Source organism: Mauremys reevesii, linkage group 9 (assembly GCF_016161935.1).
Source record: "Mauremys reevesii isolate NIE-2019 linkage group 9, ASM1616193v1, whole genome shotgun sequence".
Lineage (NCBI taxonomy): Eukaryota > Metazoa > Chordata > Testudines > Geoemydidae > Mauremys > Mauremys reevesii.
Window position 1 is genome coordinate 72,721,876 of NC_052631.1, and position 22,509 is coordinate 72,744,384.

The window sequence follows — 22,509 nt, forward strand, 5'->3', positions numbered from 1 at the left end:
TTTGTTTTCTAACAGTGTAGTCTTTAATTCTGAACAGTTAAACATTATCTAGTGCACTTCCCATTGCTATCAGTCACTATGCTGCTTTCAAAATCTGAAAAATATCTTTCTCAGAACACGAGAAATATATTACTGTGTACACAATAACATTTATACTTCCTAAACATTAAATATCTTGGGCCAAATTTTCTAAAAGACCACCCCTCTACCAGTAACATTTTGCATGCAGTTTTGTGCATACAACCATGTATAGGCTAATAGCAGAAGATGTTTATGCAAACAGGATTGCTACTTACACTAGTTAGGCATTTATTTATTTGGAATTTAGACACTGACTTTAGTGGTACTACTCACATTAGCAATGTTATGCACACATTTAAGTGCTTTGCAGGATTGGTGCATTAATACATTGAGAAACTACTGTTTACACTAAATTCTGTGAACAAAGCGGGTATTTTTATGAAACTGTGTCCTTGATTCAACTATTAACTATAAAAGTTTATCCTGAAGCTATAGAGGTCTTAGATGTTTGATTTTTTTAAAGAAAATATTTCATTAATTGTCTGTAAAGATGCTAGATGTAATGAGAAAATTGGAAATGGATGAAAAATCAGAATGGTAAAGAAGAAAAAATATAGTAAGTGAGAATACTTTAAAGACATCTTAATTAAAGACAGTATATCCTTCATGGTAAAACTGAAGTCTTAAGAAATCTCTCTATGTATGAGATAGTCTTTTCTGAGGGGAAGAATTTGTATAAATGTCTAGTTGTTTTATAGTAGGGGTCGGCAACCTTTCAGAAGCGGTGTGCCGAATCTTCATTTATTCACTCTAATTTAAGGTTTCCCGTGCCAGTAATACATTTTAACATTTTTAGAACGTCTCTTTCTATAAGTCTATAATATATAATTAAATTATTGTATGTAAAGTAAATAAGGTTTTTAAAATGTTTAAGAAGCTTCATTTAAAATTAAATTAAAATGCAGAGCCCCCCGGACTGGTGGCCAGGACCTGGGCAGTGTGAGTGCCACTGATAATCAGCTCGCGTGCCACCTTTGGCACCCGTGCCATAGGTTGCCTACCCCTGTTTTATAGTATTGGTTACTTCACTCATTCTGATTCATAGCCAAACTTCTTCATATTGTCAATAAAGTTACTCTAATCAAAGCACTGCACATACACGATTCCCTCTTTATCTCAATCTACTGTGAACGATTAATATATTTTATTTGTACATAAGAAGGGAGCATTTATTTTCAGGAATAATAACTTCATATGTTTCCTGATCTGTCAAGGACCAAATAAAGAGATGGGTACTCCTATGAGTGGAATTTCTGTCCTTTGCCTTCAAAGCCTCCATTCTGTTCCCATGAAAACTTTCCTAGAACGGGCTATGCTGAATCAAGAGTTGACTCAGAACCCTGTCACTCAAATCTCCACCCCATACATTAATTGGAACCTGATTGAAAAACAGGCAATTGGTGGAGGGTGCCAATTAACTGAGTAGAGATACAGCTGAGGAGCTAATTGGGTGGGAGTAACCACTACCTCTCCCAGCAGCTAGGACTTATATAAGCAGTCAGGCAGGATTAGAGCCTGGAATACTCTTTCCCAGAAGCAAGTGGGGGAAGATGGCTACTGATTGTACATAACCCTCCAAGCTGTGGTCTGCTCAAGGGCTATAAGAAAGCATTGTGGTGACTAGGAATACCTGGAGTTGTGGTGGTCAGTTACCAAGGCTGGAACAGACTCTCAAGGGATCACCCCATGATGTTCTCATCATTGCTATATATTGTCTTTATTTGGACGACTTTAAGGGTTTTATTATTCTTCAGATGTCTTATAAAGAAAATAGTGATTCATGCCTGGGGTAGCACAAAGCAGGCAGTGTGGTTGGGATTTGGGGGAGGGGCACCTTCAGTAACAATATGAAAGAAGCATGACTCTCCTCTGAAATGTGAGCTTTGGTTTCAATAGTTACTACTGATAAATGTATATTGATATGACTTCTAAAATGTCCAGGGATGTGCACATACAGAGCAGACTTTGTACGGTGTTGTGGGGGCTCACAAAGAGGAGAAAAGAGAGCTCTAGTAACCTTTCTTCCCATACCCTTACATAGCTGTGAAGGGACCAATATCATGCTTCTGTGGTGCAGTCTCTGCTTTTGCCTTACAGTCCCGGAAGTGGTTGCTTTGACAAAAGAGGGCTGAGAAAGGTAGGAAGAGGACAGTTCCAAAAAACCACGATCATTTCAGGGAATATGTATTGAATCGTGGGATAGAGTGGCTCAGCACTCACTTTTCCAGGCCTCTATCTGCTGTAATTTATTGCCTTAGAAATATCACAAAATGGTAGAAACTACGTGCACACTTCCCAGGAAGGATCATATCATCTCCTTGGCTGCATACTTCCAAGGGGCAACATTCATATAAGTATTAATCAAATATCACCCAAAGGGAGTGAGACAAAATACTATATACAAAACACTTTTCCAGGCCTCTATCTGCTGTAATTTATTGCCTTAGAAATATCACAAAATGGTAGAAACTACGTGCACACTTCCCAGGAAGGATCATATCATCTCCTTGGCTGCATACTTCCAAGGGGCAACATTTATATAAGTATTACTTAAATATCACCCAAAGGGAGTGAGACAAAATACTATATGCAGCAGAAGCCTTTTTAGTGATCACCACAACTTGGGGTCTAGGATAATTTCAGGCATGCGGCCTGTTGCAGGAGGGGCAGTGCCAGGTCCTAGTCAAACTTAGTTTTGTGGACTCCAGGCAAAACAGCAGAAAGATCTCTGGAAAAGACAGTATCTTCTGCTCCATGACCTCTACTCTCATCAGAATGTGAAAGGAGAGTGCACAGTAGTGGCTAGATCCCCTAATGATAGACAGTTACTCTGATGCCTGGTGGAAGGAAGGAGCTGGCTCTCTGTATAGATGAACCAAGTCTCAGAGAGACTTAATGAGATTTTATAGTAGAAAGGTAGAACAATAGATGAAAGTTGAAGGTAGACAAATTAGGGTAGTTAACCACTGGAACAATTTACCAAAATCAAGATTAGGTGTCTATCTAAAATTATTTTGGAGAAGTTCTATGACCTATGCTGTACTTGAGGTCAAACTAGATGATCACAATGGTTCCTTCTGGTCTTGGAATCTATGAATCTCAGGGTATTTCTAGAGTCAGTGGACAGATAGTTTCACATGCGCCTTGCTGCCAGGAGAGCCTATGTTGTTAGAGAGCCAGTGAGAGCAGGAGGCAGTGCAGAGCACAGAGATCTTCAGATTTTGGGGGGCTGATCTGTTTGATCCAGGAGGGCAACTTCCCCAAACTGAGAGCCCCATGCAGAAGAGTACCATACCTCACAGAGCTTCCAGCCTATGCCATGAATTTTTCCTGGCCCACTATAACGAGGCTGTTTCTAATGCGGAGAATTATGAAAGCCAGTTTCTCCAGCAAAATAACTTTTTTTTTCCCCTTTGGCCATTTAGTTACTATTTTGCAATCACAATATGCAGGGTATAGAGAACATCCTCTCGTACCTTTCCCAATGTCATGCAGAGAAATAGCACTTAGCGGAGAAAGGACTCTGGTCACACTAGCTTAAACACATGACATTTTAAGCAAAATGATTCAGAAAAAGACAACTCTCTTTGCAACAACAGAGAGCAAGCAGCAGAGCCATCATTTGTTAAATTGGGTATTGTCTCATTAAATTTCTAAGCACAGTGTCAGAAGAGATTAGGAACAGACTGACAATTTCAACTGGCTCAACAGCTTTGCTACAATCGTATGACAACATTAGCAGAACTATAAAGAAGGGAGAAAAATTACACAAGTAAAATAACAGAGTTAAACAGCACATAATTATAACTTCTCCGAGTGACCAGCTGACACCTGCAGTAGTAAGAGTTTGATTCCATTACACTTCTTTAACTACTCCAGCCATAGCAAACATATCCTTGCCCTAGGCGGAAAGTGGAGGATAAAAATATGAGCTAGGGATGGTATGAGAAAATAGTTTCTTCCATGACTATTAAGGACATTCTTATCAAAGAAACATTGAGATGAAAGTCTTGTGAGTCTTCTGACCTAGCCAGGAATATGAGATTGCCCTCCCTTCCAGCCCGATTTCTAGACGAATGTGGGGATGTGCAAATTAGAAGTGAGCTGAACCTTTCAACAAAATTGAATCCAAATAAAACCTCTTTGCAAAAGTCTGATTTAAAGCTTTGATTTTCCCCTTCCTCTCCCATTTGTGAGAATCTGTGCATTGCCTGATTTTTGACAGGGACTACATTCAGAAGTTCCAAAAAAGAACACGGAGCTGATGCTCAAAAGGGATGAGATTTGGCTGATTTTTTCTTGCACAATAATTGTGCATGGCACTGAAGGAGCAAGGGTCTTTGGGCCTACAGACTAAAGTGATAGGCATTTTATAATCCCATAATGAGTAGCTAATTCTGTTGTAGGATGCTTTAGTTATTGTGTAAATAACCAATTCTGATCCTACTGGAACAGTATAAATTCAAACAAATACTTCTTATGTTTATTTTTGCCAGTGTAACATGATATTGGAATCTGACCTAATATACTTAGATTTTAGTTTAAGAACGTGAATTTTCCCCATACTTAAAGTGAAATAAGAAAATAAAGCACCTACAGGGTCAGAGTCATAGCAGGTGTGAATTGGTATAGCTATGGGTACCTTGACTTTAATGGAATTTAAAGCCGGATAACTGATATTTTGGTTCACCAGCAGTCCCCAGAAAATTGGGGAGGTGGCAGGGGGAAATAAATGTGGATCAAACAAAAACAAAAAATGTTGGAAAAAAATAAAGCAAATCAAAAAAGTAAACAAAAACTTTGTTTTGGGTCAAACAAAATGTTTTATTTAGATTTTTTGGACATTTTTAAAATAAAAAGCAAAGGAAATGAAGGGCTAGATCCACAAAATAGCCAGAGGAGGAACTGCTGCTGTCTCACTCATAACTGGAGCTGGGAGATAACTGATTATTTGATTTACGTGGATTTGGGGGGAGGGGGGAATCAGCTCAAACCAAATTCAAGAATTGAGAAAAATATTGGCAAATTAAAAAAAACTATTTAGGGTGAAATGAAACATTTCATTCAAACTAAAATGGATTTTTGGATTCCCATTAAAAGGCTAAAGTCACAAAATAGCTGGAGGAGATGGTGCTGCTGTGTTCTCTATGACCTTTAGCTCAGTGGTTAGCCTACTCACATGAGATGTGGGAAACCCAGGTTCATTTCCCCCCTTCTGCCTAATGTAAAGAAGGGATTTGAACATAAGTCTCTCCCCTCTTAGGAAAGTTCCCTAACCACTGGCTATCCTGCTGCAGAGCTCAATCAATGGCAGAGCTGGGCTGAGTACCAACCTGCAAGAAACCAGTGACTATGTGCTCAGCATGGCTCAGCTGTGCCTCTGCAGCTACTACCGTGCTACCATGACTGCACTGCTATTTATACTCATGCTAGCTCAGTGACACCTAGTGCAAGTATGTGTACATGAGCAGGGGCCTCACACCCTTAGCTGATAGTATAGACATAGCTATAGTGGCACTTCATAGAAAGAGGACAGTGATTCACGTTCCAGGTGAGTGCACTAACCACAGCTTCTAAGGAAAGCACCACCATGTCCTCCTCTGGTCATTTTTTGAATGGCATCTCAGCTCTGTCCTGAAAAGTATATTTGGCCCAAACTAAGAATTTTGTGTGCTGACAAGCAGATTTTATAGAAAATTTTATATCTACTTAAAGTTCAGCCAGGTTTCTTTATAACCTTTACCTCACTGGTAAAACCACTGCCTGGGGATATAGGCAGACATAGGTTCAATTCCCCCCACCCCCCAATATAGAGCAGTCATTTGCACTTTGGTCTCCTACCTTGCAGTAGCATGCCCTAACTACTAGAATGGGTCTCCCTGAAGCTCTGCCATTGAAGCTATTCCACTGGTTCTCAAACTTTTTGTATTGGTGACCCCTTTCAGCAAGCCTCTGAGTGAGACCACCCCCTTATAAATTCAAAATGGGGATTTTAAATTTAATTTAATGTGGGCACAGGGATGACAGCCTGAGCCCTGTCACGTTCAGGGCTAACAGCTTGCAACCTCCAGGTAATAACCTCATTATCCCCTGTGGGGTTGTGATTCCCCAGTTTGAGAACCCCTGGATAAACAATCATTGGAGGAAGGACTTGAAGTTGGTTCACCTTCTACCTGCAAGGTAAATGGCCTAAGCATCAGGCTCGAGGGTAGTCTGGGTTAAGTGTCTAACAGTCTCTCCTGTTGGATCTGTTCCACTTTGTATAAAATACATTAATAGCCAGCAGGCCAGAAAAGAAGTAGGAGAATGACTCTATAGCCTGGTGGTTATAGCATGTGCCCTGGAGACCCAGGTTCCTGTACCTGCTCCAATGATTATTTAATTAGTTATGCACTGTGGAACAGCTTCAACAGGAGTGATTAAGAAAACCATGTCCCAAGATTATCCTATAGCCCAGTGATTAGAACACTGTCCCATAACATGGGAGACCAAAGTGCAAATCCCTTCTCTTTGTTAGGCAGAGGGGGAAGTGACTCCAAGATGCTCATGTCCCAGGTGAGTGTTCTCACCACTGGGCTATAAATTATAAGTGAGTTTCCTTCTTCAGTTGTTTTATACATGATACTTAGATTCCCTTCTGAATCTAAACCCTCCCTCCAACATTGGCCAAAAATATATGGCAAATTTGTGAATAGTTTCAAGTCAAGTGAAACTACTTTTTTTTTTTTGTGAATAAGCTGTGCTCAGCTCTAATGGAACTGCACCCATTTTTATCAGAAGAGGATCTACCTTCTTGTGTCACAACTTTGAACAGTAATAAGGATTGGAAACTAGTAAACAGAGTTCCAAAATCCATATTTTGAAGAAGGTGATTTTTATGATTTTCATGTATAAGCAAGTGAATAAATACAATACATAGATAAGACAAAGTTTTAAAACAAAATAATTATACGTATATGAAATGTTATTTTTCTTCTGCAACTTTACTCAAACAAGGCTCCCTAGTTTCCTCCAGAAACAACTCTAATGCCTACTAAAAAAATCAAATAGATACACAGTCACAGTCTGTCTCTCTCTCCTGCTAGTCCCAAACCTGACTCTGATTGGCGCAACACTTCCTGTAGGCGGGGCTTACCATAAATAAACCCTATCCTCCATTTTGAATTTCCTTTCATCTAAACAAATGGCTGTCTGCATCAGGAGGAGATAGTAATCTTGAACCAAGGTAAGGTGTCAGGGGGTGGGAAAGAGAGATGGAAAGAGGAAACTTCCTTTCAGAGACACATATTTTTAATCTAGGGTCTAGATTCCAGCAGGTAAAAGAAAGGAAGTAGGGAAAGGACATGAAAGGTTGTTTATATATATTCTGTAACCCACAAAATGACTATTTATCCATAAAGCTTCTGGAAGTGGAATCCTTTTCTTTAGGAATCCTTCACTGCATAAAAATGTGGTTGATGTTGTTTGTAGAAATGAATGGTTTGTTAGGACTAGATTCTGATCACAGTTACATCTGGGCAAATAAGGGATAATTGCACTGAGAATTGGACCATTTTTGTAATTGTAGAATGTATTTATTAATCCAGGACATGTGTTTGATCAACCCAACTGTGGGTTTTCCTGTGGAAGTGAATTGGGGTGGGGAGAGGAAAACTCTGTCCTGTTCTCAAGGTGGATTTGTCCCCTTTCCCTGAGGATCAACCCTCATTCCTCACTATTCCCTACAGAGGCCCAGAGCCAGCCTTGTGATGGTCTTGTGCCTTGGAGCCTTGCTGTGCCATCCCAATGCAGTGTTGTGACTTGATACAAATAGTCCAGAGGGATTAGGTCAGAAGAATCTTCTTCCTTTAACTACAATGGGGTGATGTGTGATTAAAGCAAGCAGGATGTGGTTTATAGACACTCGGCTTCTTCATTTCAGTTCCTTTGCACTACATTGGCAGCGCAAATGAATCATTAACCCCAGGCTCTCTCCAATTGAGGATTTTGCTGGCTGGCAGAACAGCTCCAAGAACTTACTAAACTGTATTGGGTCTGGGGCCAACCTAAAATTGGTCCTAGAATCAGGAACCCCAAACCAGCTTCTTTGCAGCCCAGTTCCTTAAATTACCCCCGGAAGGTAGCTGAGTATCTGGGCCACTGGTTTTAGATGCACACTGACTGAATATGGTTGTTCTGGACACAGTAGCTAAAGTTTTCAACCCTATACATTCTTTTTAAAAAACGTTCATGCTAAAATCCTATGTTTTGATCATGCCTCTTTTTATATAATTGTCTTTCACATAAAATCTCTTTACAAGATTTTGCTTGTGGAATGGCTTTTCATAAGGTATAGTTTGCAGATATTGTCAAACACAATTTTTTAAAATAACGGCAACAGATTTATTTATCAATACAAATGTACTGTTTGGGTTGCTGAAGAACAATTCCTCATTAGAACCAGGGCTTATCACTTCTTCTGAGAATTAAATTATAAGCAATAGTTGTGGTTCTAGTTTTCCAGGAATGACAGCTGCTGTGATATAGAGTGTAGACTTCAAAGGATTCCCTTTTCTCATCTTCAGAGATATGGATATTTATATTGAGCTCCCTAATCGCCAGTTTTATATTTCTTAACTCTTCAAGTAAGCTGTAATATTGTGTATACAAAATTTAAAATGCCACTTAGGTTTTTATTGCACTGCTTGACAGACAATATTTTCACATTATTTTATTCCAGTGCAAAATTACAGGGAAATATCCTAAAGATATTATAGAAAGATTAAGGCTCAAGGAGATTTCTCTATAGAAGCGAGTCACTTTCAGTGTAACAGGGCTGGGAGACAGGAATCTCGAATCATTATTTTACAACTTTTTCCTGATTATTTATGACTATTTTACAGCAGTCATAAAACAGATGTTAATCAGGAAAATTCAATAAAACACTGGCCAAAGCCTCTGGAAAGGGCAGTAAATAGCTAAATTACCTTCAACAGCTGTACAATTAAGGAGATTTAACTGTTTGAAGCTGTTACAGGCCAGAAAAGAAGGGAACACAAAAAGGTGGCAGAGCTCTAATGTCATGACAAGTCTGAGAGATTGTTGGATAGTTCATGTTGTCTTTTTTCAAAATGCCCCTTGAGACTTTGGAGATGCTCAAAATTCAAATGATGTTTTTGGAAATGTAGGTGATTCATAAAATGCTGTCAAACAACCCCTTCTCCAAAGTATGGGTGGTGCATCCTTTGAGAAACAACTAAGGCTCAAATTGCAAGATGCCAGGATGGGAAACACCTGCTCAAGGCAGAATGCATTTTGTGGAAGCTCCTTCCATTCACTGAGGAAGGGGCAAGTTTGGGGCAAGCAGCCCTGTGAGAAACAGGGGTGGAGTGAATGGAGGCATTACTCCAAGGGCCTGTCTGCCATTTCCCCACATACGAGGGGGTGGCATTACCATAGCAGAGACTACTGCAAGCTCTGTTATTGTAACTGTTCTGCTATTGCTGCTCTGTGGTGTTTGGGGTGGGAGGATATCTGTCCATCAAACTGTTTAAGGTTCCCTGTGCCAGGTCATTCTTGTAGAGTTTCTGCAAGAGACAGGATTTGCCTCCAAAATCAAATGGAGTGGTTTAAATTCTAGTTGTTCTACTGAAAATCCTAGACTGTGCCTTACTTACCTCCCACTTCAACTACTATAGCCTGCTTCCCACTGATCTCCCTGCATTTCATGTCTTCCTCCTTCTCTGCTCAAAATGTGACTACTGAAATTACCATCTGCTGTGCCTGGTGTCTTTATTCAACACAAGTAATATGAAGAAACCAGGATCCCAAATGACTATATTTACTAAATAAACACAAACACACAAGGCCTAGCTACAGTACATACTGCTGCACTGATGGGTTTCTGTAGTCTTCTAAAACAAAACACAGTGAGTCCCACTAGAAAGCTTACCAAAGCAATACCATACTATTCCTATACATTCACCATTCTTTCTGCAGCTCTGACCATATTATCCCTTCCTTGAATCCCTTTCCTTGTCTTCATCTCTCTTTCCACATGAAACTCAAGTTATTCACTCTCATTTTTTGAGACTTTGCTCTCATTTCATGCCCTTGCTACTTAGCCTCTCTCTAATGTGCTGATTACAGCTTTCTTTATTCTCATCACCAATTCTCGGCTCCAGGCCTTCTTTGATGACTCTCACTTCCTGCACACAAACAGTCATCCCTCTCATTCAAATCCAGTCTTTAGCAAAGCCCTATTCAGTCAAACTCTACAAAATTTTGTTTGTGGCCTTTGAGGTAGAGTGTGTCTTGTGTGTGTTTCACAGGACCTACTTCTATGGGCCCTTATCCCTGCTGATATGTCTACACTGCAGCTGGGAGTGAGTCTCCTGGCCTGGGCGGTCAGAGTTGAGCTTGTGCACTATATATAGCAGTGTGGATGTTATGACATAGGTGGTGACTTGACCAGGGGTCAGGTAGGTTTGGACTTGGGCAACTAATCCAGCCAGCTGCCAATGCTGCAGTGTCCATGCTGCTATTTTGTCTGTGTTATTTCAAGCAGAGCTAGAGTGAGTCTGTCTACCTAGCCTTGTAGACTCGCTCCCTTCTGCAGTGTAGATGTACCTCTGGGGCCTCTGAGCTCTACTGCAATAATTAATAAATAAATACAAGCGTGCATGGCAACACCATGGACTATTATTTATTTTCTGTATTGTTTATGTCTGCATTACAGTGCCTTAGAGCAACAACCATTGGTTGTTGCAGAATACGGTATGCCCATAAGCTTAGGTATAGTTTAGGGGCTGCATTGGGATATAGAGTTTAAATACCTTGCTCCCTGGCCCATTCAAATATCTGTCTCCACGTATGTAATATTTCATGAAAATTACACTTAATTTGTCCTGTTAATAAAATAAGGTAGATTTTTTCTACAATTTAGATGTATATTTCTGCATCAGTATTGTATAGGGACATGCATCCCAATTTTATAGGGACAGTCCTGATACATGGGGCTTTGTGTTATATAGGTGCCTATTACCCCTCACCCCTGTCCCAATTTTTCATACTTGCTGTCTGGTCACCCTAATTGTGCTGCAGGTGTTTTTTGACATTTACCCCCCCCAATCAGTTTATTCAAAATCAGAAAAAAAAATCCAATGCTTCTTGCTGTCAGGGGAATATATTAGAATGCCTATCAGGTCCAATTCGAGATGGATGGACAGATTATATTTTGATTGCACCCACATAATTTCTCTGTGGCCATGGTCGAAAGGTAGGCCTTGCTTTTCTACTTGTTAAGAGTAGTTGTATGTCTTCTGGCACTGACAAGTTGAGTTTCCTGTGCATGAAGAAGGATTCAATATTACAGTCCATTATGTCAGGAGTATAGGGTATGAGAGGATCATGGGAGGAAAATAATAATGAAAAACATTGTTCACTGAACTGAAAAGAACACATGGATAAGAAGCATCTTATACTAAATTTGGTCTTGGTCTATTTATTTTTTGATCCTCTTCTATATATCAAAATGAATTGAAATGAAAATTTATCAGCCCATGATGAAACTGTAAGAAGGCCATATTAGCAAAAACTACTAATTTATTTATGTGGGATTAAAAATATTTGATTCTTTCACATAAACCTTCTCTTTGGACTTCAAATAGCAGAACCATATTTCTTAGTGCTATTTGATATCAAAATCCATTCAACTGGAAAGTAATACTATACAGGAATAAGGTGTCATGGCATGTGGAGAGGAACAATATAAATTTTTGACCAGCTTTGATTTGAACACAAACCTTTCTTTTTGTTCAATATTTAGCACCTAACAGTGAGATTGTATTTGCATTTCAAGGGCTAGAAGAGGACTTAGCTAAACAAAATTAAAAAAAAATAGCTGCCCAGCGACACTGATGACCTCCAAAAGCTAGGTGGAGAGTACAGTTGAGGGGCAAATGAAAACAGTTCTTTACCAATAATTTATTCAATGATCAATAGGCAGGGCCGGCTCTACAGTTTTTGCCACCCCAAGCAGCGCACCGAATTGCCGCCCCAGGCAGCGGGGGCAGTCCGTGTGCCCTTAGGGCGGCAGGCACGTTTCCGCGGTGGCGGCAATTCGGCGGCAGCTTCTATGTTTAGCTGAAGCCGCCCTGGACAGCTAAACGTAGAAGCTGCCGCAGAATTGCCTTCACCACAGAAACGCGCCTGCCGCCCTAAGGGCACACGGACTGCCCCCGCTGCCTGGGGCGGCAATTCGGTGCGCTGCTTGGGGGCAAAACAACAGGGACTGCCGCCCCTTGCAGATTGCCGCCCCAAGCACCAGCTTGGAATGCTGGTGCCTGGAGCCGTCCCTGTCAATAGGGAAAAAAATACATCACATAAATTATTCACCAAATATTCTTCAACCTTCTAAGGAGCTGGTCAAATACTGAAATAATAATTTAGTTTGAGAATTAAACCAAAATTTATTAGCTATGATTCACCACAAATTACACCAGACTTTACTGCTACTCCAGTGTAGTCCATGAAGTTGTACTGCTGTAACACTGCAACCATTCTGTGGTGCATCAGGCCCATTGCTCACAATAAATAATTCCCCTAGTTCTGTTTGAAGGGGGTGGGCATCTCTAAAATGTCTGCAATAGAATAATCTGAGAAATAGAAACATTTGAAACTTGAAGTATGAAGTTGTAGCCCTAAGCAACTGTTATGCAGCTATTTCTGTCTGAAACCAGCAAAGAGTATCAAAAGCATCTTTTAGGAATTCATATTTCAAGCATTTCTGAAATAAACATTGATAAGATGAATGCTCCTCTAAGATGTCGTTACAGGATGTTTAGTTAACTATGATTTCAGTCCACTAGATAGATGAACCAAATGCAAAATTCAGCAGTCAGGTCCATCTCAGAGATTTGTGGCATTTTGCATGTAATAACCAATGTAACAATCAAATGTACACATTCATGTCATGTTGTCCCTCTCAAAATTGTAGTATGGACATATTCTTCAGCTATGAGTGATCTAAATGTACATTGATAATATGCATTAAATTACATTTGAAATACCGGTAGTTTCACAACAGCGTATGCAATATGCGGGGGCATAACTGAATGGAATTTTGTTACACTGTAGCATGGCTGGGCTATATGTTGTTTGCAATTGCAATAGACCTTCACAGACTATAAGAAGAGGAAGTAAATATTTACACTAGAATAGAGGGAATAATTTTCAACAAATAATTTATCCAGTGAATGTAACCCATTTTTCCTGCTTGTGAAATATCTGCAAGTAGATCAAGATTTCCATGAATTGTAATATGTGATGTTAAACATTACTGACGACACTTTTGAATCTGTATATTTTATTGCTCTCTGTTAACTTTTCGGAGAAAATTTATTCAGACAGATGTAAAACTGTAAAATATATGTACCCTAAAATATAGGCTTGAGAGGGAAAGAATTTATAAGCATATTTATTATTTATTTATAAATGGAGGAATGGGGGCAAGAGAGAGCTCCTATTTATATGGAGATAAATCCACCAGATGAATGAAAATACGTTGGCTCCTGTTACGTTTACTGTGCATAAATCAAAATATTTCAAGGGACGAGGACCAAAAGAAATATTCCAATAGTTAAAAGGTTGCTCTTCACTGACTGACCCTTAGTATTTAATTTGAAACCATGTCTTATCTTTTCATCACATTTTAAATGAACATAAGCTCATGAACTCAGTCTGACCGAAAGAGAATATCTTTTAAATATGAAGGCTAAAGTTGTCAGTATTGGATAGGTATATGATGTTGGGCACCTACAGCACAGTATAGACTTGTCAATAAGTGGCTGGATTTTCTGAGGTGCTGTGCACCTGCAGCCATTTTCTTCAGTCGGAATTGTGGGTGCTAATCTCTTTGAAAATTAGACCAACTCTGTTTCTGCAATCTGGACTATGTAGGAGGAGTGTTACAGTTGCACTGAGTTTCATTGTAATCAGTGGGACTCAGCGTGGACACAAAATCAGATTATAGCATCAGTACCCCCATATGATAGGTAAAGCCTAATTTTAGGCATCCAAAGACCTGATCTGGCAAATGTGACTAGGAAGAGCTCTTGCTATTACAAAGAATCCCACTGACGTCAATCAGACACTGCATGGATGTAAGCATCATTCTCCAGACTATTTGCAAGACCTGGTACAAAGTTGGGCAATTTTGGCCTAAATTGTGTTTTGTTTTGTTTTTAAGGGAAACAAAGGTCTGAATGTCTGCACCTCTGTGAAACAATACAAATATGTGAAATGGAGTCTGAACTTTAAAGGGCTGTGGGAAAGTTTAAAATAGTTTTAAATTAAGTTTGAAATCGTCATTTTAAAATATCAGCACAGCAACTATTCAGATACTGTGTGAAATATATATAGGCTGTCAAATGATTTAAAAAATCACAAAATTAAAAAGTCACAATCACAGTTATAATCATACTGTTAAACAATAATAGAATACCATTTAAAATATATTTGGATGTTGGGGGAAATCTGTGTGTGTGTTGGGGAGAGTGTGTCTTTAAGCAGAGCAGTTACCAGTCTGAAAGCTTGTTCAGACAGCAGCAGTCACTGGCACCTCCCACTCTTGACCCAGAGGCAACAGCACAGACAAGCACCCTGTCCCTCCCACCCCAGCTCAGCAGAGATGGGTACAAGGGTCGGGGGATGGGGACTGTCTGACATATTTTCCGTCAAAACTTTTTTTGGATCGAAAACTAGGGGTTTTTAAAAAGCAGAAAAAATCATGTCTGCTTTCCTTCAAAATTTGTTGTTTTTTTTTAATTGAAAAGCTGAAATTAGTCTGCCAAAACCTGAACATGGTTTGGGGTTTCAGAGGTGTGTGGCCAAATATTTGCTGCTTGCTGTGTTTGAAATGTTTAAAGACACAATAAAAAAAACTGCTTAAAAAATCTAAAACTTCTGAACCTTCTCAGCTTGTGACCAAACGCCTGAGTGCATCTAGTCAGAGATTTTTCCAGGTTTCTGATACTCTGCTGGCTTCCCTGACTCATATCTGTCTCCATAACTTTGGGTTCATTAGGTTAGAACATAAGAATGGCCACACTGGGTCAGACAAAAGTCCATCCGCCTAGTATCCTGTCTACTGACAGTGGCCAATGCCAGGTGCCCCAGAGGGAGTGAACCTAACAGGTAATGATCAAGTGATCTCTCTCCTGCCATTCATCTCCACTCTCTGACAAACAGGGGCAATGACACCATTCCTTACCTATCCTGGCTAATAGCCATTAATGGACTTAACCTCCATGAATTTATCTGTTTCCTAGAGACTGGCTCCATGGAGTCCCTCACAACCTGGAGACCGTTACTGTGGGTTTGTCTTTAGTATAGCTTATGCACATACTCCACGAACTGAGCATTTGAGCTTGTTCCAGAATCTGGGATGAGCCTATGTTATGAAAACTGAAATGCTCAAAATAGCACATGCATGTGAATGGACACAGGATGCTAAAATTAAATTAACCCAGGGGGTCTCAAACTGGGGATTGGGACCCCTCAGGGGGTCAAAAGGTTATTACTGGGGGTCACGAGCTGTCAGCCTCCACCTCAAACACTGCTTTGCCTCCAGCATTTATAATAGTGTTAAATATATTAAAAAGTGTTTTTAATTTATAAGGTGGGGGGGGTCACACTCAGAAGTTTGCTATGTGAAAGGGGTCACCAGTACAAAAGTTTGAGAACCACCGAATTAACCCTTCTGGAGCATCGGGAAATGCAAGGGAAGGGGATCTCCCTTGGTAGGGTTGGGAAGGAGGTAGGTGGTGTAGGATATTGCTCTTCTCATGTAATCTCTCCCCCATGGCTCTCTTAGCTCGATCACTGTTAATCTAAAGTGGCTAATTTTAAATGAAGGTACCTTCCCCTGACATTAATTTCAGTGCCATAGGGAGATTCAATATAGACTATAATTTGTCATTTGAGAAGCGAAAGGGATGGTAGCCCTAAGGAAAAATATAACAGCTTGGCTCTTTGTGTTAAATAGCTGTCTGCAAGCCTCAAACTGCTGAATGAGCTTTAGGGTTGGGGAGGCTGTGCCTCCCCAAACAGCCTGGCACTGCCCCCTATCCAACCCCCACCCACATCCTGCCCCCCTGACTTCCCTCTTCAGAATCCCCGACCCATCCTGCTCCTTGTTCCCTGACTGCCCCCTGAAACCCCCCTTCAACCACCACCCTGGGACCCCACCCCCCACAACCCCTCCCACTTCCTGTCCCCTGACTGCCCTGACCCCTATCCACCCCCCCCGCCGAGTCCTGACAGATCCCCAGAATGCCCCAAATCCAACCCCCTGTTCCCCATCCCCTGACTCGCTCCCCCAGAACCTCTGCCCTCTCCCTGTCCCCAGGACTCCCTGCCCCTTATCCAACCCCCCCGGCCCACTTAACATGCCGTTTACCCCCACCTCCCCCCTCTCCCGGAGCCTCAGCGCGCTGCATCCAGGAGCGGCCCTGGACAGCGCTGCAGCATCCTGGCTCCACGGGACCTGAGCTCCCACCGCTCGGCCGCAGCTTGCAGCTCTGCCCCCTTACCATGTGGCTCCGAGCAGGAGGAGCTCAGGCCCCGCCTGGGCCATGCCGCTTTAGCTCTGTCCAGGGCTGCTCCTGGATGCAGTGCGTTGAGGCACCAGGGGATGGGGGAAGGTGGAGGTGGGAGCGGGGCCAGGGGGGAGCCTCTGACATTCTCGTGGGGGCCCCTGTGGGGGCCAGTTGCCCCCTTGCCCCCCCTCTGGGCAGCCCTGATCTTCAGTGGGACTCCACACAGGTGTAAGGGTATCCCTGGACAGAGTATATTATCAGACAGGAGCTTTAGACTGAAAGTGCTTTGGATACTGGACTTTGTCTTTGTATGTGTATGACCAATGCCTAGCAGAGCATTCATGCAATGATTCTACCATTCCATGTACATTTAAAATATCAAATTCAATTACAAATAAATGAAAAAATGCCAACAACCACCCCCCCCCCCAAAAAAAAACCCCTAAGCCGCCCTACAGAAAAACACCTCTCCTCATACCCTACAAATACAGACAGGACAATAAATGGCATAAGCCAGGACAAACCACATATATAAAGGAGCCATATATGTTCCCTTATTCCATCTGTGTGGCATCATACTCCACAAGAAATCCTATGTGGAGGGAGGTGGGGAAGAAGGAAGCAGCAGATTGATTTCAAAAGTAAAACATGTTCCCAGTTGAATCTGCTCATAAAAACCACTTGAACAAACTAGAAAACAGAGAGGGAAGTTGTAAACATTTATGGTTGGATTAAAGGGGAGGTGGAAACTACACAACAAAGTTACACTCAAACTTGAATTTAACAGAGGTTGATGGGTTTCTCTGAACTATGGTAACAATTTATGTTAAGATGTTAAACTCAGAGTCATGACATTAAAAAGCATTCTTGTGTTTTTTCTTTTTCTTTGTTCATCTAACTTCAGTGGATGGACAGGACATAAACAAAGCAGGAAGTGTCCATCATTGCTGGTTTGGTTGTATTGTAAAATCAAGCCATTGGCAGAGTCCAGGGAACAATGTGATATTACACAAAATAAGTTAAAACAATAGCCTTTGTTAAAAAAAAAATAAGTGACACATTCTCAGAACTTCAGACCCTCAGTTGAATCTACAATAAAGTCTCTTAAATTCATTTGTATGTACTTACATGGGTAACATGAACAAGTGAACATTTGGTCATGCTAGACACAACTCCCTATGCAAAGATTTACAATGTGAACCTGTGTGCGCAAATTGTCTGCCCTGGATTTGGCAGTATTTGCCAAAATACTCATACTTTATGTTCTGATCAGTTTCTTAAGATGCTTTTCACAGGAGAACACAAAACTGAAATAAGCAAATGTTTATAAATGGCCCACAGAAATAAAACAGCAAATACCCTAAGGAAAAGATACATCTCATTCATCACACCATTGTTTTCAGCTGCAGGTAAACTCTTGTGTTTTAACAGTAAAGAGGACAGCTTGAGGGAATCACAGTACTGGAAATAGTCTGAAAATACTGTTTTTTAATACTGAAAAAAATTACTCTGAGTGTAATATCCTGTGCATTTCTGAGCACCCTCAACAAATACTGAAGTTAATGGGAATTTATGCAGCAAGACACCTGAAGGATCAGGCCCAAAGGAATATATGGCCTTCTATATAGCACCTTTAAATGACATACACAATGATAAGAGTTTAGAAAAAGCTTAGATGGTCCAAGGGTGTTGTCTGTAGAAGATGTTTTGAATATTTAGTGTAGACAAATATCATGAATAAGTGAACACTCTGATATCTCTCTTTAGAAAAGGGAATGCCTCCTGATGCTTTCATTTCTAGTATTGGGTCAAAACTTTTAAAAATCCATACAGTTTTCAATAAAAGACAAACTCTCATGTTCTCAGGTGCTTTGCCCAGTGATGTCAGCAGGGGCGGCTCTAGCGATTTTGCCGCCCCAAGCACGGCGGCACGCCGCAGGGGGTGCTCTGCCAGTCGCTGGTCCTGTGGCGCCGGTGGACCTCCCGCAGACGTGCCTGTGGAGGGTCCGCTGCTGGTCCCGCGGCTCTGGTGGACCTCCCGCAGGCATGCCTGCGGATGCTCCACCGAAGCCGCGGGACCAGCGGACCCTCCGCAGGCACGCCTGCGGGAGGTCCACTGGAGCCGCCTGCCGCCCTCCCGGCGACCGGCAGAGCTCCCCCCGCGGCATGCCGTCCCAAGCATGCGCTTGGCGTGCTGGGGCCTGGAGCCGCCTCTGGATGTCAGTTTTAATTCTAGAGGAACCAGTGCAAACTCAGTTTAGCCAAACTGCAACAGTCATCTTCACCTTTTGGTTTCCTCTGAAATGTTCGTGCAACAGGAATAAAAGAAAAACTCTGATGATGTTAAAATATACAAATGCGTAATAGTAGCAAGAATGCTTTCTACTGGTTAAGGCAAAAGATAAGAGTCAAAATTCCTGGGTTTTATTTCCATTTCAAACCTGGAATAATTGTGTGACTTTGACTAAACCATTTAACTTCTGTATGTCATGGTAAGCCTTACACTTAACATGTGGATTAATGATGTCTTCTTTCTGGGGCAGATGGGGTTAGTTGACACTTAATCTATTTACATATATATATTTGCAAGGGTGTGTGTGTGTGTAAAACAAACTACCAGTTTGATTTCTCTCTGTTCACTCTTTGTATCTCGTGTATCATCTTGGCCCTGAACCTGCAAACACTTGCACAGATGGTTAATTTTAGCACAGAAAAATGTTCAAGCCACACGTTTGGAACCTTCAGTTAAATTTGGAAGTGTGGGTTCTGTAAATGGCTGGTCCAAGCAGATTTGCAAGGCCCAAGATCCCAGTGCTCTTCCCTTTTACATTTACTGCCAAACTTCTGTGTCATTTCATTTGGAAATGTGTCAAGAACTCATGCACATATTCCTGGTGGAAGACAGTGAATAGAAGTTTCTTCTTTAATAGGAGGAGAAGAAATCTAATTAGGACTATGATTTAAGGGAGATATTCTGATTTCCCAGGCTGCCTAACTTCTTATCACCAGAGACCTGTCACTCAGCCTTAAACAGGGCATGTTCCTTCCCATGTGCCACTGAAGCATGATTAGTAAACATCACAGTAGCTTGAGTAGTGGCCCCAGGATCTGGGAGCTACTTGCAGCCACGGATTGGCAGAGTTGCCTGAAGTGGCCCCGGATTTCTATTTCATTTTTTCTTTATAGCTGTACTCTAGTCATGTGTATCTCCTGAACTCCTGATCTTGCTGACTGCTGTTCTGATGATGTATAGCTGCAACATGTCATCATTGTGCTCTGAGAACCTATTATGCTGCTATACATCATCAGAGATCCATCTCTCTCAAGACAGGTTACTATTATATATCATTAAAGTGATGGCCAGTAGGAACAGGAGTCCAAGAGGGAGATTATGAAAGTTTTATCGGGAAAAAATTCTGTATTTTTTGAGGTGAGATGGAGAAGATTTGAATACAATAGATGGTACTTGAGTTATTGTTAATGTTGTTTGTATTACGGTGGACCGTGTTTTTAATTTTATCCTCCCCCATCCACAATGGTTTACTAGTTTGTAATCCAAAGAGATATTTGTATGGCAAAAGACATATTTGTAACTGGGATTCTGTTGCAATGGACATACTATGCTGCAAAATATCTCAGTGGGTTATGATACATATGGACACTGTGTACAAAACCACTAGTGATAGCACTTTGAAATGATAGTGGAATGTTGTCCTGAGTCTGGATGAAAATTGCAGAAACCACAATATGGGTCTGTATAGGATGCCATGCTAAATAGAGATGACTGCCTCCTAAGGGAGTTTTTAGTCATGGTTTTTAACTCATATGTTTGACATGTTGAAGACCGACTGGAAGATGTGCTCACCACCACAAGGATAACAGGGGTTCTAAACATATGGACTGCAGAGGCAAATGGTGAAATTCTGCATGCATATGTAATTCCCACTGAAGTCACTAGGGATTTTATGTGGTTATTTTGGGACAGAACTTGACTCAGAATGTATGTTGTGATCTTGTAATCACAGCAGGTTTTATCAGCGTGACTTGTTGGTGTATATGTTTATAAATATGTACATGTTAGCACTCATTTTTAATGTAGTCATAGTGTATACGCTATGAAATCAAAAGATTTTAGATCCTCAAAAAGACGAAAAAATCCATCTTCAGGGACTTGTGTCTAAGGGCTATACTGCATGGTCTTATCAGCACAGGGCAGGTACTGTATATTCTCTCTCTTTCCACTTCTTGCTTCATGCAAATCTTAGTGTTAAATTGTTGAAATCTGTTCTCTGTCTGTCTTTCTCTGCTCTTTAGTCTGGTAGAGCCAGAATCCCAATGAAGCCTTTTCCCCTCTGTTAATTCTGATGTCATTAAACAGCAGTTCACCCTGAAGCAAAGCACACACAGATAGAAAACAGAATAAAAAGACACTTTACGCTTCCATAGCATCTGCCTTCTGTGGTTCCCAGTATTTTACACACATTAATTCATTAAACCTCACATCATCTTTGTTAGTACTCCATGGTTAGCACTTAGTGATACCAAGGAGTACTGAGTGTAAACACTTAGTGATACATACCCCTCTTAGTGATACATAAGTACAGATATTAGTACCAACAAATAGTGAAACATTTTCTGACTCTAAAAATATTCATATTCCTACATTTTTATATATACATAGCACAGCAGCACCCCCCCACAGCAAGATATATAACATCTGTGAGGATGAGGTAGAATTTCTCACCTAAAACTGAGGTACATATGCACTTATTTCATAAGGAAGGGAAAATAGGTTCCCCTCAAAATATGCAGATTTAGGTTTTTCTGTAAGCGAATTCCCCACCTTCCCTCAGGGGTGATGGAACATTCCAATACTCACAAAGAGAAGATTCAAGGGCCTGATTCTGGTTCTATACTGGTTTTAGATCTGTGTAACTCCACTATCTTAAGTGGGGGTACTCTTAATTTATATTGTTGTTAATGAGAACAGAATCAGGCCCTTAAAATAAAAGCACAATAACTCTTTGCTTAATGTTGTAGTTATGTTCTTGAAAAATGCTACTTTAAGTGAAACAATGTTAAGCAAATCCAATTTCCCCATAAGAATTAATGTAAATAGGGGGTTTAGGTTCCAGGGAATTTTTTTTTTGCCAGACAAAAGACATTATATATGCACAGTATAAGTTTTAAACAAACAATTTAATAGTGTACACAGCAATGATGATTGTGAAGCTTGGTTGAGGTGGTGGAGTCAGAGGGTGGGATATTACCCAGGGAATGCATTACTGCTAAATGATGAACTAACACTCCGCTGAGCCCTCAAGGGGTAACAATTGTTAATGTAGCCTCATACGCTACAAGGCAGCATGAATGGAGGGAGGAGACACAATAGATGCATGGCAGTGGCTGCAAACATTCCCTACAGAAACTGAACATGATGATGAACCCCCGCTATCCCATTGGCGCATACCACCCCCTCCACTTTCCACAGTGCCAGGTGGTGCATGTGTGTGTATGACAGAGAGAGACAGAGATAGACACGCATTGCCTCTTTAAGTATGCTGACCCCACTCTAAGTACACTACCTTTTTAAGTATATCAGCAAGTTGAGACAGTAGCTGCTGCCAGCAAGCTCCCTCCATCCTGAGCCCTGTTGTGTCCTGCTCTGTGGAGAAGGTGTGCAGGAGGGGAGGGGGGTGAGGGCAGGGGGACACCCTGATATGAGCACTCCTCTTTCCCCCAACCCCCCGCACAGCAAGCAGGAGGCTCCCGGGAGCAGCTCCAAGGCAGAGGGCAGGAGCAGCACATGGCAGGGCAGTCATGGGCGGGACAGCTGAACTACCTGGCACTT

At 41.2% G+C, this 22,509-nt stretch overlaps 1 long non-coding RNA gene across 1 annotated transcript in view; it reads left to right on the plus strand.

Annotated features, from left to right (window-relative positions):
* Positions 1-7,261: 7,261 nt before the first annotated feature.
* Positions 7,262-22,509, plus strand: part of LOC120372441 — an 83,483-nt gene continuing 68,235 nt past the window's right edge. Inside the window, exon 1 of the long non-coding RNA XR_005584969.1 lies at positions 7,262-7,306. This is a non-coding gene — a long non-coding RNA (uncharacterized LOC120372441). The remainder of the gene's footprint in view (positions 7,307-22,509) is intronic.